Source organism: Ranitomeya imitator, chromosome 5 (genome assembly GCF_032444005.1).
Source record: "Ranitomeya imitator isolate aRanImi1 chromosome 5, aRanImi1.pri, whole genome shotgun sequence".
In the NCBI taxonomy this organism is placed as follows: domain Eukaryota; kingdom Metazoa; phylum Chordata; class Amphibia; order Anura; family Dendrobatidae; genus Ranitomeya; species Ranitomeya imitator.
Genome location: NC_091286.1, coordinates 398,108,178 through 398,124,068, shown reverse-complemented (window position 1 = coordinate 398,124,068; position 15,891 = coordinate 398,108,178). Strand labels below are relative to the sequence as shown.

General features: G+C 41.6%; 1 protein-coding gene across 2 annotated transcripts in view; it reads left to right on the top strand.

Moving 5' to 3' along the window:
* Positions 1-237: 237 nt before the first annotated feature.
* The window catches only part of DLGAP2 (DLG associated protein 2), a 927,399-nt gene continuing 911,745 nt past the window's right edge, over positions 238-15,891 (top strand). For both annotated transcript variants that reach the window (XM_069726918.1, XM_069726917.1), the window contains exon 1: positions 238-688. The gene's annotated coding sequence lies outside the window, so the exon portion shown is untranslated. The remainder of the gene's footprint in view (positions 689-15,891) is intronic.

Below are 15,891 nucleotides of genomic sequence, written 5' to 3'. Positions count from 1 at the left end.
GGTTCATGCTGCAGCTTCCGCAGCCTTGTAAATGTTCTTTTGAGATTCATGCTATTGCAGCAGCCAAAGCTTCTGGAGATTGATGGGACCCTATCATCCACCCTGCTCACTCCATTATAAAATGCTGTGTCGTCAGTGGCAGTGACGTTTTAAAGGAAATTGCCCATTTATGGCCACTCAGGCAAATGATATCATCACAATAGGTTCTCCTGTCTTACTGTAGATCATCTCTGAAATGAAATTACAGACTCTTATCTGGGAAACAGGAGACAGAGGCACCTGGTCTATGTAATTAGTATCCTGGGAAATAACATCATCCTTTAATGAATGCATAAATCCTATTTTGTAAGTCTGTTGCAGGAGCAGGCAGTCGTTCTGCTGTTACAGAAGCCCCGCATCCACAAGGAGCAAGGCTCCACATCGTGTTTTCTGTTGTACTTGAATATATAGGACATGTATTGCAATCCTATGCTTTGCACAGTGCTGCAGTGTACTTGTTTTGCAGAGCTGCTAAAGAGCTACGGAACAGCTGTGAATTACTGGCTTCATGGATACATAAATTGAAATCTCCGGCCTTCATGTTTTTCTACAATCTATGTGATTCTGGGGAGAGAATGTGCATATTCTTATTTACAGACCAGTCCAATGTTGGTTTGGGAAGCCACTAGCAATATTCTAGCCTTCTAAGGTAAGCCAAAGATGACTGTTTTTTCCCTTTTACTTTGTTTTTACCGTAATTTGTAATCTTGCGTATTTAGAGATTATACGAATTAACCCTCAGTCAGTTCATGGTTGAGATTTTCAATTTCCTCACTTTACCTTGCGAGCGACTGGAAAGACTGCATAGTGGCACTACCAATCTGTAGATGATTCTCACGCCGCTTTACAGTACAATGTTGCACAAATGTAGCAAAATGACAGATGAAAATGAATTCCAGAGGCATCCAAAGCAGTCATTTACGATGCTCGTCCATTGCTGTTTGCTTCAACGCTAGCATTATTTGCAATATCTGTCTCACCTATAGCTCCAGATGGCCAATGTGTGCTGCTCATTCAATGTTCAAAGGGGTCTGCAGAAATACAGAGGATGGCGTATTGCAAAAGACAAAAAATAAAGAAATAGACCTTGTGCTTGCCAATGAATGCCAAAGTGAACAATGCCATCTATTAACCCCACAACATAAGCAGTGAATTAAAAGAGCTACTTTTTTGTTCTGCTGAAGGGACACATGAGAAAGGCATTGTTATGGAAATGAGACATCTGTAAATCTGCCATTTGAGACAGAATTGGCACCTAAAACCTTGTGCAGACCAGACAGAGCTTTTCGCATGGTGCTTGTGATTTTCTGCATGCATTGTAGAAACATGAGGTTAACGGCACTCTTTGAAGGCTGCAAAGCTTAAACCGTAGGTTCAGAACTAGTTCTGATGTCAGGAAAATTGTACGGTGAATCAATGGGTAAGTTGAGTCCTTCTAGAGTAGCCTTCAATTGCGATTTGAGCCTTTAAAACCTTTATCATGGTGGTTATGGAATTAGGATTTATTTGTGTGGCTTAGATTTTAATAAATAGCATTGGAGGAAGCAAGCATGGCTGAGCAAGCAGTACTGATTTATGTGATAAATGGATCCAAGTGGAAATACACTTTATTTGTACTAAACTATTAAGCTACCATATGTCTATTATCCATGTAGAAAGACCCAGACATAAGTTGTAATGGGGAGAGCTAATCTTTCACTGTCGTCATCAATACTTCTATTTTAGGAACCTAGCGTCTTTCCATACCACTGTATGTTTAGATGTATTTGACTTCATTTTTTACAATTCGTCTTACATCACACATTATCCAGCAACAGGTTAAGAAACATAGTTCGCTAACCTTTACAGCCATCAGATAATTCAAAGTAACTGGATTCCAGTCCTTTGTGTTTAGTATATTATTTATATCTTGCTAACAGGATTCCCTCATGTGCGTTACCTATTCCACATGGCAAACCTTAAAGTCTAAGTAATGGCACACTGATAGTTTCTTATCGCCATCTAAGAAAGGCTTACATAAATGTTTTCATACAGATATGTCCTTCTTACTTCTCTTGCCTCCATAAGTCCTAAGATGTAAGAGTGCAGTTTAGTGGTATACTTCTGGAAGATGTTTATGCTATATGTGTCTATATGGGTCACCCAAGACTTGTAATGTGAAACATTGTTTTTTCTAGCATGTCACAATATTATGCAGTTGTTTAGTTTGGCATTTGAAGTCCTCAACTAAATTTCAAAAAAGATATGGTTGGACACATCTATACTTCTATGACCAAATAAAAATAATGTTGGATTACGGAAAAGGAATAAATAAGGCATTATTATTAGTACTGGATGTATTGAATGTATAGGCCAAGTTAAGCCTTTTTATTTGTTGTTACACATTATAATAATGCCCTTGATTATAATTAGTTAGTTTTATGGATTGTAAACCATCATTAAAAGTTGTCTGACAAAGCAGAAAGCAAATGTGATGCACATGGCGTAAGACAATTTACTTATGTTCTGCATTTACAAGTCTCATGGAAGAATTTGATATTAGTAGCATGAACCAGTCGGGGTTGTGACTGCTATTTTTTACTTTATGGTCATTTCATTGTGTTTTGTTTAACTTAATTCATCAAATACATTGTGAGTTTTCTTTGCCCATTTCCTGCCTATGATAAAAGTATCGGTAGTCCCATTAGATTAGAAGAAAAGAATAGCATGGCCAACATGTCTAGTCTATTCTTTGTCAAAAGGACGTACACCTTGACCGAATTCAACATACCCCATTATAAGTCATTGGAGTGCCTCAGGTGACAGTGGTCGTTATTGTATGAAAGATCCAACACTGATAAATAGCACAATATTACAAACCACATTTCGGATGTGGGCAGAGCTTAAGTTAACTTATACTTGTTCATCTGTTGATGAACTATCAAGTCTAGCATGCTTTCCTAGCTTAAGGTACCTTCACACATAACGATATTTTTAACGATATCGTTGCTTTTTGTGACGTAGCAACGATATCGTTAATGAAATCGTTATGTGTGACAGCGACCAACGATCAGGCCCCTGCTGGGAGATCGTTGGTCGCTGAATAAAGTCCAGAACTTTATTTAGTCGCTGGACTCCCTGGAGACATCGCTGGATCGGCGTGTGTGACACCGATCCAGCGATGTCTTCACTGGTAACCAGGGTAAACATCGGGTAACTAAGCGCAGGGCCGCGCTTAGTAACCCGATGTTTACCCTGGTTACCATCCTAAAAGTAAAAAAAAACAAACACTACATACTTACCTACAGCCGTCTGTCCTCCAGCGCTGTGCTCTGCTCTCCTCCTGTACTGGCTGTGAGCGTCGGTCAGCCGGAAAGCAGAGCGGTGACGTCACCGCTCTGCTTTCCGGCCGCTGTGCTCACAGACAGTACAGGAGGAGAGCAGAGCACAGCGCTGGAGGACAGACGGCTGTAGGTAAGTATGTAGTGTTTTTTTTTTTTTACTTTTAGGATGGTAACCAGGGTAAACATCGGGTTACTAAGCGCGGCCCTGCGCTTAGTTACCCGATGTTTACCCTGGTTACCGGCATCGTTGGTCGCTGGAGAGCGGTCTGTGTGACAGCTCTCCAGCGACCAAACAGCGACGCTGCAGCGATCCGGATCGTTGTCGGTATCGCTGCAGCGTCGCTTAATGTGAAGGGGCCTTTACTATGCTGAGATGTCAACTCCTTCAATACCTCCGTCTCCAAAAGTTTAGTCTGATGCAGACCACCAGTAATCAGAACGCTCTTCAAACATGCAATAAATGTCGGGATTATCTAAATTATGCCTTAATCAGTTATCTTACAGAGTGTGATCTCTAACAGAGAAAGCCTGCATGTATTTGAAGAGCAGATATTCATCTGCAGACTGTATGTTGAGCAGTATTCTCAAGTTGACCTCATTGTGCTTCAGACTTTCTTTAAAATGTAGTTATCACAACCAAGTCCTAAATTATATAATTGTGGTCAGAAAAAAACAAGAAAATCAACCAGTTTGAAAAATCAACAAGATGCCTCTTATGTAAGGGAGGCCTGCCAGAAACATCCACATACTTTAAACAAAAAGTAGCAATGTCCAAATGGACCTGTGCTGGGCCATATTAGTCAATGGTCACAATAGGTTCATATAACAAATAGTTACTAGTTAGGATAAAATCACCACAAGCATGCGGTCACCTAATAGTATGAGTCAACAAGTTGCACTAAGTGTACATGACTAAATGCATGCATATATGTGGATCCTAACAATCAGAGGACAGTCCTCACCAAATATACAAGAAGATTTTTAAAAATAAGTGTTACCTATTGAGTGTCCCAGTAAGGAGTCCAGCGTTTAAATGGGCAGTCAGGCCGTGCCTCCCTCCACCCCAACGCATGTTTCGTAATGCCTTCTTCAGGGTATCCCCTGACTACACTGCAGTCTGCCCCTTGGTGACAATAATATCTTTATTTTAATATGCATATTAATATAATATGAAAATTCATTGTTGAAATTCAGTTACCTACTGCAAGAGTTTGTTCACTCAAGGAACCTTTTCAGACTTGATTTTTCTTCTGCACCAAAATATTGACCGATTTCCGTCAGTGTTTTGATCAGATGTTCATCGGTGTTTGGTCAGCTTCGACCATCAGTTTCATGAGTTTTTTGTCATATCCAAAAAAAAATTATAAAGGTTTATTATGCTTCTTTGATCAGTCAAATGGGAAAAATAGAAAACATTAAGATACAACTACGATGCTATCAGTATCAAGTTTGAGTTTTTCATCGCCTTATAGACTTGAATCGGTGAATTTAATCCCTAACTACAATCGAAATCAGACATATCTCCGCTTTTCTTTTGCTGGTAGTTTTGTCCCCCCATTAAACAGATATGTGAATTGTTGTGAATTCTGTGGCAGAGCTCCCTCTTGTGGTCACAAGTGGTACTTCGGCTGATTCTCTCTGTGAGCTTCCGTTGGTGGAGGAAAGTGGTACTGCGGCTTCTGAGTTTCCTTCCTCAGGTGATATGGTGAAGTCGTTAGGTGCTGCTCTATTTAACTCCACCTAGTGCTTTGATCCTGGCCTCCAGTCAATGTTCTAGTATTGGACCTGCCTCCTCCTGGATCGTTCCTGTGGCCTGCTGCTCTGCATAGCTAAGTTCCTCTTTGCTATTTGTTTGCTGTTTTTTTCTGTCCAGCTTGTGTATTTGTTTTTTCCTGCTTGCTGGAAGCTCTGGGATGCAGAGGGTGTACCTCCGTGCCGTTAGTTCGGTACGGAGGGTCTTTTTGCCCCCTTTGCGTGGTTTTTGTAGGGTTTTGTGTTGACCGCAAAGTTACCTTTCCTATCCTCGCTCTGTTCAGAAAGTTGGGCCTCGCTTTGCTATATCTATTTCATCTCTACGTTTGTCTTTTCATCTTAACTCACAGTCATTATATGTGGGGGCTGCCTTTTCCTTTGGGGATATTTCTCTGAGGCAAGGTAGGCTTATTTTCTATCTTCAGGCTAGCTAGTTTCTCAGGCCGTGCCAAGTTGCATAGGGAGCGTTAGGCGCAATCCACGGCTGCCTTTAGTGTGGTTGGAGAGGATTAGGGATTGCGGTCAACAGAGTTCCCACGTCTCAGAGCTCGTTCTTGTTTTTTGGGTTATTGCCAGGTCACTGTATGTGCGCTGACCTCTATGACCATTGTGGTACTGAATTACCTTTCATAACAGTACTGGAGGCCAAAAGTACTAATGATTCTCAATAGAGGGAAAAAAGAAGTTCTGAGACCATTTTTTTTTCTCTGCACTGTGTTTTGCCTTTTTTTTCCCCTAGACATATGGGTAGTTCAGGACACAGGTGTGGACATGGATATTCAGGGTCTGTGCTCTTCATTGGATAATCTCGTTATAAATGTACAAAAGATTCAAGATTTGGTGGTTCAGAAGCCTATGTTAGAACCAAGAATTCCTATTCCTGATTTGTTTTATGGTGCCAAGTTTTATGGAGCCAAGTTTGTGAATTTCAAAAATAATTGCAAACTGTTTCTGGCCTTGAAACCTCGCTCCTCTGGTGATCCAGTTCAACAAGTGAGAATTGTTATTTCTTTTTAGCGTGGCGATCCTCAGGACTGGGCATTTTCCCTTGCGCCAGGGGATCCTGCATTAAGCAATATTGATGCGTTTTTCCTGGCGCTCGGATTGCTGTACGATGAGCCTAATTCAGTGGATCAGGCAGAGAAGAATTTGCTGGCTCTGTGTCAGGGTCAGGATGAGATAGAGGTATATTGTCAGAAATTTAGAAAGTGGTCTGTACTCACTCAGTGGAATGAAGGTGCGCTCGCGGCTATTTTCAGAAAAGGTCTCTCTGAAGCCCTTAAGGATGTCATGGTGGGATTTCCTATGCCTGCTGGTCTGAATGAGTCTATGTCTTTGGCCATTCAGATCGGTCGAGACCTTGTATAGATTACCGCCTTCTAAATAAGATCACGGTTAAATTTCAGTACCCTTTGCCATTATTATCTGATTTGTTTGCTCGCATTAAGGGGGCTAGTTGGTTCACCAAGATAGATCTTCGTGGTGCGTATAATCTCGTGCGTATTAAGCGAGGCGATGAGTGGAAAACTGCATTTAATACGCCCGAGGGCCATTTTGAGTATCTAGTAATGCCATTCGGACTTGCCAATGCTCCATCAGTGTTTCAGTCCTTTATGCATGACATCTTCCGAGAGTACCTGGATAAATTCCTGATTGTGTACTTGGATGACATTTTGATCTTCTCGGATGATTGGGAGTCTCATGTGAAGCAGGTCAGAACGGTGTTTCAGGTCCTGCGTGCTAATTCTTTGTTTGTGAAGGGATCAAAGTGTCTCTTTGGTGTCCAGAAGGTTTCATTTTTGGGGTTCATCTTTTCCCCTTCTACTATCGAGATGGACCCTGTTAAGGTCCAAGCCATCCATAATTGGACTCAGCCGACATCTCTGAAAAGTCTGCAAAAGTTCCTGGGCTTTGCTAATTTTTATCGTCGCTTCATCTGCAATTTTTCTAGTATTGCTAAACCATTGACCGATTTGACCAAGAAAGGTGCTGATGTGGTCAATTGGTCTTCTGCTGCTGTGGAAGCTTTTCAAGAGTTGAAGCGTCGTTTTTCTTCTGCCCCTGTGTTGTTTCAACCAGATGTTTCGCTTCCGTTCCAGGTCGAGGTTGATGCTTCTGAGATTGGAGCAGGGGCTGTTTTGTCGCAGAGAAGTTCTGATTGCTCGGTGATGAAACCATGCGCCTTCTTTTCCAGGAAGTTTTCGCCTGCTGAGCGAAATTATGATGTGGGCAATCGAGAGTTGCTGGCCATGAAGTGGGCATTCGAGGAGTGGCGTCATTGGCTTGAAGGAGCTAAGCATCGCGTGGTGGTCTTGACTGGTCATAAGAACTTGACTTATCTCGAGTCCGCCAAGCGGTTGAATCCTAGACAAGCTCGTTGGTTGTTGTTTTTTGCCCGTTTTGACTTTGTGATTTCATATCTTCCGGGCTCTAAAAATGTGAAGGCGGATGCTCTGTCTAGGAGTTTTGTGCCCGACTCTCCGGGTGTATCTGAGCCGGCGGGTATCCTCAAAGAGGGAGTAATTGTGTCTGCCATCTCCCCTGATTTGCGGCGGGTGCTGCAAAAATTTCAGACTGATAAACCTGATCGTTGCCCAGCGGAGAAACTGTTTGTCCCTGATAGGTGGACGAATAAAGTTATCTCTGAGGTTCATTGTTTGGTGTTGGCTGGTCATCCTGGAATCTTTGGTACCAGAGAGTTAGTGGCTAGATCCTTTTGTTGGCCATCTCTGTCGCGGGATGTGCATACTTTTGTGCAGTCCTGTGGGATTTGTGCTCGGGCTAAGCCCTGCTGTTCTCGTGCCAGTGGGTTGCTTTTGCCCTTGCCGGTCCCGAAGAGACCTTGGACACATATCTCTATGGATTTTATTTCAGATCTTCCCGTCTCTCAAAAGATGTCAGTCATTTGGGTGGTCTGTGATCGCTTCTCTAAGATGGTCCATTTTTGTACCCTTGTCTAAATTGCCTTCCTCCTCTGATTTGGTGCCATTGTTTTTCCAGCATGTGGTTCGTTTACATGGCATTCCAGAGAATATCGTTTCTGACAGAGGTTCCCAGTTTGTTTCGAGGTTTTGGCGAGCCTTTTGTGGTAGGATGGGCATTGACTTGTCTTTTTCCTCGGCTTTCCATCCTCAGACTAATGGCCAGACCGAACGAACCAATCAGACCTTGGAAACACATCTGAGATGCTTTGTTTCTGCTGATCAGGATGACTTGGTGTCCTTTTTGCCTTTGGCTGAGTTCTCCCTTAATAATCGGGCCAGCTCGGCTACCTTGGTTTCACCGTTTTTCTGCAACTCTGGGTTCCATCCTCGTTTCTCTTCAGGGCAGGTTGAGTCTTCGGACTGTCCTGGTGTGGATACTGTGGTGGACAGGTTGCAGCAGATTTGGACTCATATAGTGGACAATTTGACTTTGTCCCAGGAGAAGGCTCAACGTTTCGCTAATCGCAGAAGCTGTGTGGGTCCCCGACTTCGGGTTGGGGACTTGGTTTGGTTATCTTCTCGTCATGTTCCTATGAAGGTTTCCTCTCCTAAGTTTAAACCTCGTTTTATTGGTCCGTATAGGATTTCTGAGGTTCTTAATCCTGTGTCTTTTCGTCTGACCCTTCCAGATTCTTTTTCCATACATAACGTATTCCATAGGTCATTGTTGCGGAGATGCGTGGCACCCGTGGTTCCATCTGTTGATCCTCCTGCCCCGCTTTTGGTGGAGGGGGAGTTGGAGTATATTGTGGAGAAGATTTTGGATTCTCGTGTTTCTAGACGGAAACTCCAGTATCTGGTTAAGTGGAAGGGTTATGCTCAGGAAGATAATTCCTGGGTCTTTGCCTCTGATGTCCATGCTCCCGATCTTGTTCGTGCCTTTCATATGGCTCATCCTGGTCATCCTGGGAGCTCTGGTGAGGGTTCGGTGACCCCTCCTCAAGGGGGGGTACTGTTGTGAATTCTGTGGCAGAGCTCCCTCTTGTGGTCACAAGTGGTACTTCGGCTGATTCTCTCTGTGAGCTTCCGTTGGTGGAGGAAAGTGGTACTGCGGCTTCTGAGTTTCCTTCCTCAGGTGATATGGGGAAGTCGTTAGGTGCTGCTCTATTTAACTCCACCTAGTGCTTTGATCCTGGCCTCCAGTCAATGTTCTAGTATTGGACCTGCCTCCTTCTGGATCGTTCCTGTGGCCTGCTGCTCTGCATAGCAAAGTTATTCTTTGCTATTTGTTTGCTGTTTTTTTTCTGTCCAGCTTGTGTATTTGTTTTTTCCTGCTTGCTGGAAGCTCTGGGACGCAGATGGTGTACCTCCGTGCCGTTAGTTCGGTACGGTGGGTCTTTTTGCCCCCTTTGCATGGTTTTTGTAGGGTTTTGTGTTGACCGCAAAGTTACCTTTCCTATCCTCGCTCTGTTCAGAAAGTTGGGCCTCGCTTTGCTATATCTATTTCATCTCTACGTTTGTCTTTTCATCTTAACTCACAGTCATTATATGTGGGGGCTGCCTTTTCCTTTGGGGATATTTCTCTGAGGCAAGGTAGGCTTATTTTCTATCTTCAGGCTAGCTAGTTTCTCAGGCCGTGCCGAGTTGCATAGGGAGCGTTAGGCGCAATCCACGGCTGCCTTTAGTGTGGTTGGAGAGGATTAGGGATTGCGGTCAACAGAGTTCCCACGTCTCAGAGCTCGTTCTTGTTTTTTGGGTTATTGCCAGGTCACTGTATGTGCGCTGACCTCTATGTCCATTGTGGTACTGAATTACCTTTCATAACACTGAATATCCCCATAGAATAAAATGGGTATGTGTTCAAATCTGTGAAAAACCTGGATATTGATATAACTCGTACTTCTAAAGCAGTCGTCTGAATGAGGCCTAATTATTACTTCCTTAAATCTGAATGCAGTTCCTTCTGCGACATATGAAGGATTTCTGTAAAGCATAGCTATAATCTAGAAAACCACATGCATGATTTTTACATAATTAATTTGCATTTTATTTCATGAAATAAGTATTTGATACAATAGAAAAACAGAACTTAATATTTGGTACAGAAACCTTTGTTTGCAATTACAGAAGTTAGAGGTTTCCTGTCGTTCTTGACCAAGTTTGCACATACTACAGCAGGGATTTTGTCCCACTCCTCCATACAGATCTTCTCCAGATCTTTCAGGTTTTGAGGCTGTCTCTGAGTAACATTGAGTTTCAGCTCCCTCAAAAGATTTTCTATTGGGTTCAGGTCTGTAGACAGGCTAGGCTACAGGACCTTGAAATACTTCTTACAGAGCCACTCCTTAGTTGTTCTTGCTGTGTGTTTTGGGTTATTGTCTTGTTGGAAGACCCAGCCACAACCCATCTTCATTGCTCTTACTAAGGGAAGGAGGTTGTTTGTCAAAATCTTGTAATACATGAAACCATCCATCTTTTTTTCTTTATGGTACAGTCATCTTGTCCTTTTGCAGAAAAACACCCCAAAACTATGATGTTTCCCCCACTATGCTTCACAGTTTGCTACGTTGTTCTTAGGGTTGTACTCATCTTTTTCATCCTAACACGGCGAGTGGAGTTGATACCAAAAAGTTCTGTTTTGGCCTCATTTGACCACATGACCTTCTCCCATGCCTCTTCTGGACCATCCAGATGGTCATTGGTGAACTTCAAACGGGTCTGGGCATGTGCTGATGTGAGCAGGGGGACCCTGCGTTCTCTGCAGAATTGGTCTAGTGTGTTACGAACAGTAATGTTTGAGACTATGGTCCCAAATCTCTTCAGATCATTGACCAGGTCCCCCCATGTAGGTCTGGGCTGTTTTTTGACCTTTCTCAGAATTATCCTTACCCAGCGAGGCAAGATTTTGCATGTAGCCACAGACCAAGGAAGATTGACAGTCATCTTGTGTTTCTTCCATTTTCTAACAATTGTGCCAACAGTTGTTGGCTTCTCACCAAGCTGATTGCCTATTGTCTTGTAGTCCATCCTACCCTTGTATAGGTCTACAATTTTGTTCCTCGTGTCCTCAGACAGCTCTTCGGTTTTGGCCATGGTGGAGAGGTTGGAGTGTGATTGATTGAGTATGTGGACATGTGTCTTTTATACAGGTAATGAGTTCAAACAGGTGCAATGTATACAGGTGATGAGTGTGGAGTAAGAGGGCTTCTTAAAGAAAAAAGTAACACGTCTGTGAAAACCAGAATTCTTGCTGGTTGGTAGGTGATCAAATACCTATTTCATGCAATAAAATTTAATTTAATTATTTAAAAATCATACAATGTGATTTTTCTGTTTTTTTATTTTAAGATTATGCCTCTCACAGTTGACGTGTACCAACGATAAAAATTACAGACTTATCCATTCTTTGTAGATGAGAAAACTTGCATTATCAGCAGAGAATCAAATACTTATTTTCACTACTGTATATATATTGGAATATCAGTGAAATTCCTGCATCAATTATAACATATGCTGAGAAGTGGCTTCCAAAGTTTAATAATCTACTGGGAAATTACTAAATGTATGGTGTATTGACTTATGCTGTATGTTTAGCTTTATAAGTTGGAGAAGGTGGTAGTAATTAATTGATTATTATTATTACTAGATTGTGGCCCAATTCTAACGCATCGGGTATTCTAGAATATGCATGTCCCTGTAGTATATGGACAATGATGATTCCAGAATTTGCGGCAGACTGTGCCCATCGCTGATTGGTCGAGGCAACCATTATGACATCATCGTCGCCATGGCAACCATTATGACATCTATGTCAATACTGTGCCCCTCGACCAATCAATCAGAGACGCGGGATTTCCAGGACAGACAGACAGACAGACAGACAGAAAGACAGATAGACGGAAAATCCCTTAGACAATTATATATATAGATTATTGGGTTTTCTGATTTTTTTTGTACTATTTAATTAAGCACACAGCGCAAAAAGAGTTGAAAAATGGTTCAAAATAGTTCAGTGTTTGAGAATCTGACTTATAAAAAGACACTTAGCAGTACGACAGTATAGGCGTCTTTCAGCAATATGTTATAATTAAGGAAAAGTCCACGGAAAATTTATATACTGTATAATATCTAACGCAGTGTCTGTGAAAGTCAAGTACTTCTTCTTTAGGCTTCTTTAGTTGGGCAGAAGGTGTAGCTCCACTTTTCTGGAACGTAATAAGATGGCAATTTTTTATTAATAATATTTCAAATAGCTCATTGTCTGCAGTAAAAAAATTAATACTAAACTACTAAGAAAATGGTCAATTACATACATGGTAATAGGTGAATATTTCCACTAGGCACATGAGCAGTAAGTTTAATGACGTCCTTGCAGACAAGGACTCCTGCTCCTCGGGGTCGGGACCTAATTCTAATCTTTTTTTATTGATTATCAGTGCATTAGTTTAATTAATTTGTACATACAGTATTAAGTGGTAGCTCAGGGCTGAGAGACCTACCCTTAGTTCTAGTCCATTCTACTAGGTATGGTAAAAGTTCAGGTATCTATATTACTAAAGACCTCTTTAGTATTTAATTGTTACTAAGGACCCATCTATACCTACCAACTCTTCTGTCCTTGATCGCGACATTTAAAATGATGTGATCGTCTATTCTTTCTGCTATTGGGTATACCCGTCAGTATACCAGAATACAGTGCTTGCTAATAGTATATACTTGGATATCAGCAGTTTTTTTGATTATCGACTTCCTGGCCCAAATGGACCAAAAGACATTTTGAAAGTGGCTTAGTATGTTTCGATTGTCTCTTCATTCTAATTGCTATATATATTAGGTGGTTACATGGGTCTTGTAATAATGTGCTGCTGTAACTTTTTGTTTGTTCTTACCTTTTTTAGATCTGCAACATAAAATAAAGGCTTAATATTGATTGCAAGAGGTCAATCCTCTTCTGCTGGGATTTTAATATAAATAATACATCATTCTTTTGAAATGTTGATTTTCTTTCAAGTGTATTTATAGATTTAAAGTCAAGAATCGTTTACTGGTTAGAGACCTTAAGAGTTGGGAATTGCTTCAAAATAAATGTAGGATTGGAGTGGATTAATTTTTCTTCTTTGCAAGTGATAAAGCTGAGTGATCTTTTATCTAGATAAACAATTGTCAATTACGTGATGTACTCTTATAATTTTGTATTCTTCATATTGCACTTTCCTTCCACCTCCCACTGGAGAATTCTTGAGACAGAGTGGATTGAGCGCCTGTGGGAGAGAATGAATATGGTCCCTACTGTGTCTTCAGAATGGTGCAGTTATGTGATTGCATGAGGCAGTTCGCTGGGTGGCACCAGAATAGTATAGATAGGACTGGTTGCTCACTGTTATCAGACCTGGATAGAGAAGCAGACAGTGAGTGGGATAGAAATCGCAGTACTATTACAGAGACTGAATTTGTTGAGGGGGCTGGATTGGAGGGCATTAGCTTGGAGACAAGGAAAATACTCAATTTTCATCAATCGCATGGTGAGTTTTCTCCTCTGATAATAAAAGACAATTTCAGGAAATAAAATAATGCAGCAGATAGTGGTCAAAACGAGCTGAATCTCATTGTCATAGCTGTACAGCCGCATCTGTCTCTCACAGCTCTGTTTGGATGCCTTGTGGTCATCCTGGTATGCCCTTGGAGAGGTTGGACCATCTCTAGCGCTACCATTGTTCACCGGTTTTTATCTGCCAATGCAGAAGATCGGGCTAAGTTTTTGCCCCATGCCACTGCACGGTTCACTCCTCCTGTGTTGTATAAGTGCCTCCAGGCATCTGTCCTTCTTTTCCATAGGATAACTACTTAGTCTTCAGTCTACATCTTTGTGGAGCTCCTGTCTTTGCATCTAGAGATGCAAGTCTTAGCAGACCTTTTTTATGAGCAGCAATTGTAACATAGTAACATAGTAACATAGTTAGTAAGGCCGAAAAAAGACATTTGTCCATCCAATTCAGCCTATATTCCATCATAATAAATCCCCAGATCTACGTCCTTCTACAGAACCTAATAATTGTATGATACAATATTGTTCTGCTCCAGGAAGACATCCAGGCCTCTCTTGAACCCCTCGACTGAGCTCGCCATCACCACCTCCTCAGGCAAGCAATTCCAGATTCTCACTGCCCTAACAGTAAAGAATCCTCTTCTATGTTGGTGGAAAAACCTTCTCTCCTCCAGACGCAAAGAATGCCCCCTTGTGCCCGTCACCTTCCTTGGTATAAACAGATCCTCAGCGAGATATTTGTATTGTCCCCTTATATACTTATACATGGTTATTAGATCGCCCCTCAGTCGTCTTTTTTCTAGACTAAATAATCCTAATTTCGCTAATCTATCTGGGTATTGTAGTTCTCCCATCCCCTTTATTAATTTTGTTGCCCTCCTTTGTACTCTCTCTAGTTCCATTATATCCTTCCTGAGCACCGGTGCCCAAAACTGGACACAGTACTCCATGTGCGGTCTAACTCGGGATTTGTACAGAGGCAGTATAATGCTCTCATCATGTGTATCCAGACCTCTTTTAATGCACCCCATGATCCTGTTTGCCTTGGCAGCTGCTGCCTGGCACTGGCTGCTCCAGGTAAGTTTATCATTAACTAGGATCCCCAAGTCCTTCTCCCTGTCAGATTTACCCAGTGGTTTCCCATTCAGTGTGTAATGGTGATATTGATTCCTTCTTCCCATGTGTATAACCTTACATTTATCATTGTTAAACCTCATCTGCCACCTTTCAGCCCAAGTTTCCAACTTATCCAGATCCATCTGTAGCAGAATACTATCTTCTCTTGTATTAACTGCTTTACATAGTTTTGTATCATCTGCAAATATCGATATTTTACTGTGTAAACCTTCTACCAGATCATTAATGAATATGTTGAAGAGAACAGGTCCCAATACCGACCCCTGCGGTACCCCACTGGTCACAGCGACCCAGTTAGAGACTATACCATTTATAACCACCCTCTGCTTTCTATCACTAAGCCAGTTACTAACCCATTTACACACATTTTCCCCCAGACCAAGCATTCTCATTTTGTGTACCAACCTCTTGTGCGGCACGGTATCAAACGCTTTGGAAAAATCGAGATATACCACATCCAATGACTCACCGTGGTCCAGCCTATAGCTTACCTCTTCATAAAAACTGATTAGATTGGTTTGACAGGAGCGATTTCTCATAAACCCATGCTGATATGGAGTTAAACAGTTATTCTCATTGAGATAATCCAGAATAACATCCCTCAGAAACCCTTAAAATATTTTACCAACAATAGAGGTTAGACTTACTGGCCTATAATTTCCAGGTTGACTTTTAGAGCCCTTTTTGAATATTGGCACCACATTTGCTATGCGCCAATCCTGCAGAACAGACCCTGTCGCTATAGAGTCCCTAAAAATAAGAAATAATGGTTTATCTATTACATTACTTAGTTCTCTTAGTACTCGTGGGTGTATGCCATCCGGACCCGGAGATTTATCTATTTTAATCTTATTTAGCCGGTTTCGCACCTCTTCTTGGGTTAGATTGGTGAACCTTAATATAGGGTTTTCATTGTTTCTTGGGATTTCACCTAGCATTTCATTTTCCACCGTGAATACCGTGGAGAAGAAGGTGTTTAATATGTTAGCTTTTTCCTCGTCATCTACAACCATTCTTTCCTCACTATTTTTTAAAGTGCCTACATTTTCAGTTTTTATTCTTTTACTATTGATATAGTTGAAGAACAGTTTGGGATTAGTATTACTCTCCTTAGCAATGTGCTTCTCTGTTTCCTTTTTGGCAGCTTTAATTAGTTTTTTAGATAAAGTAT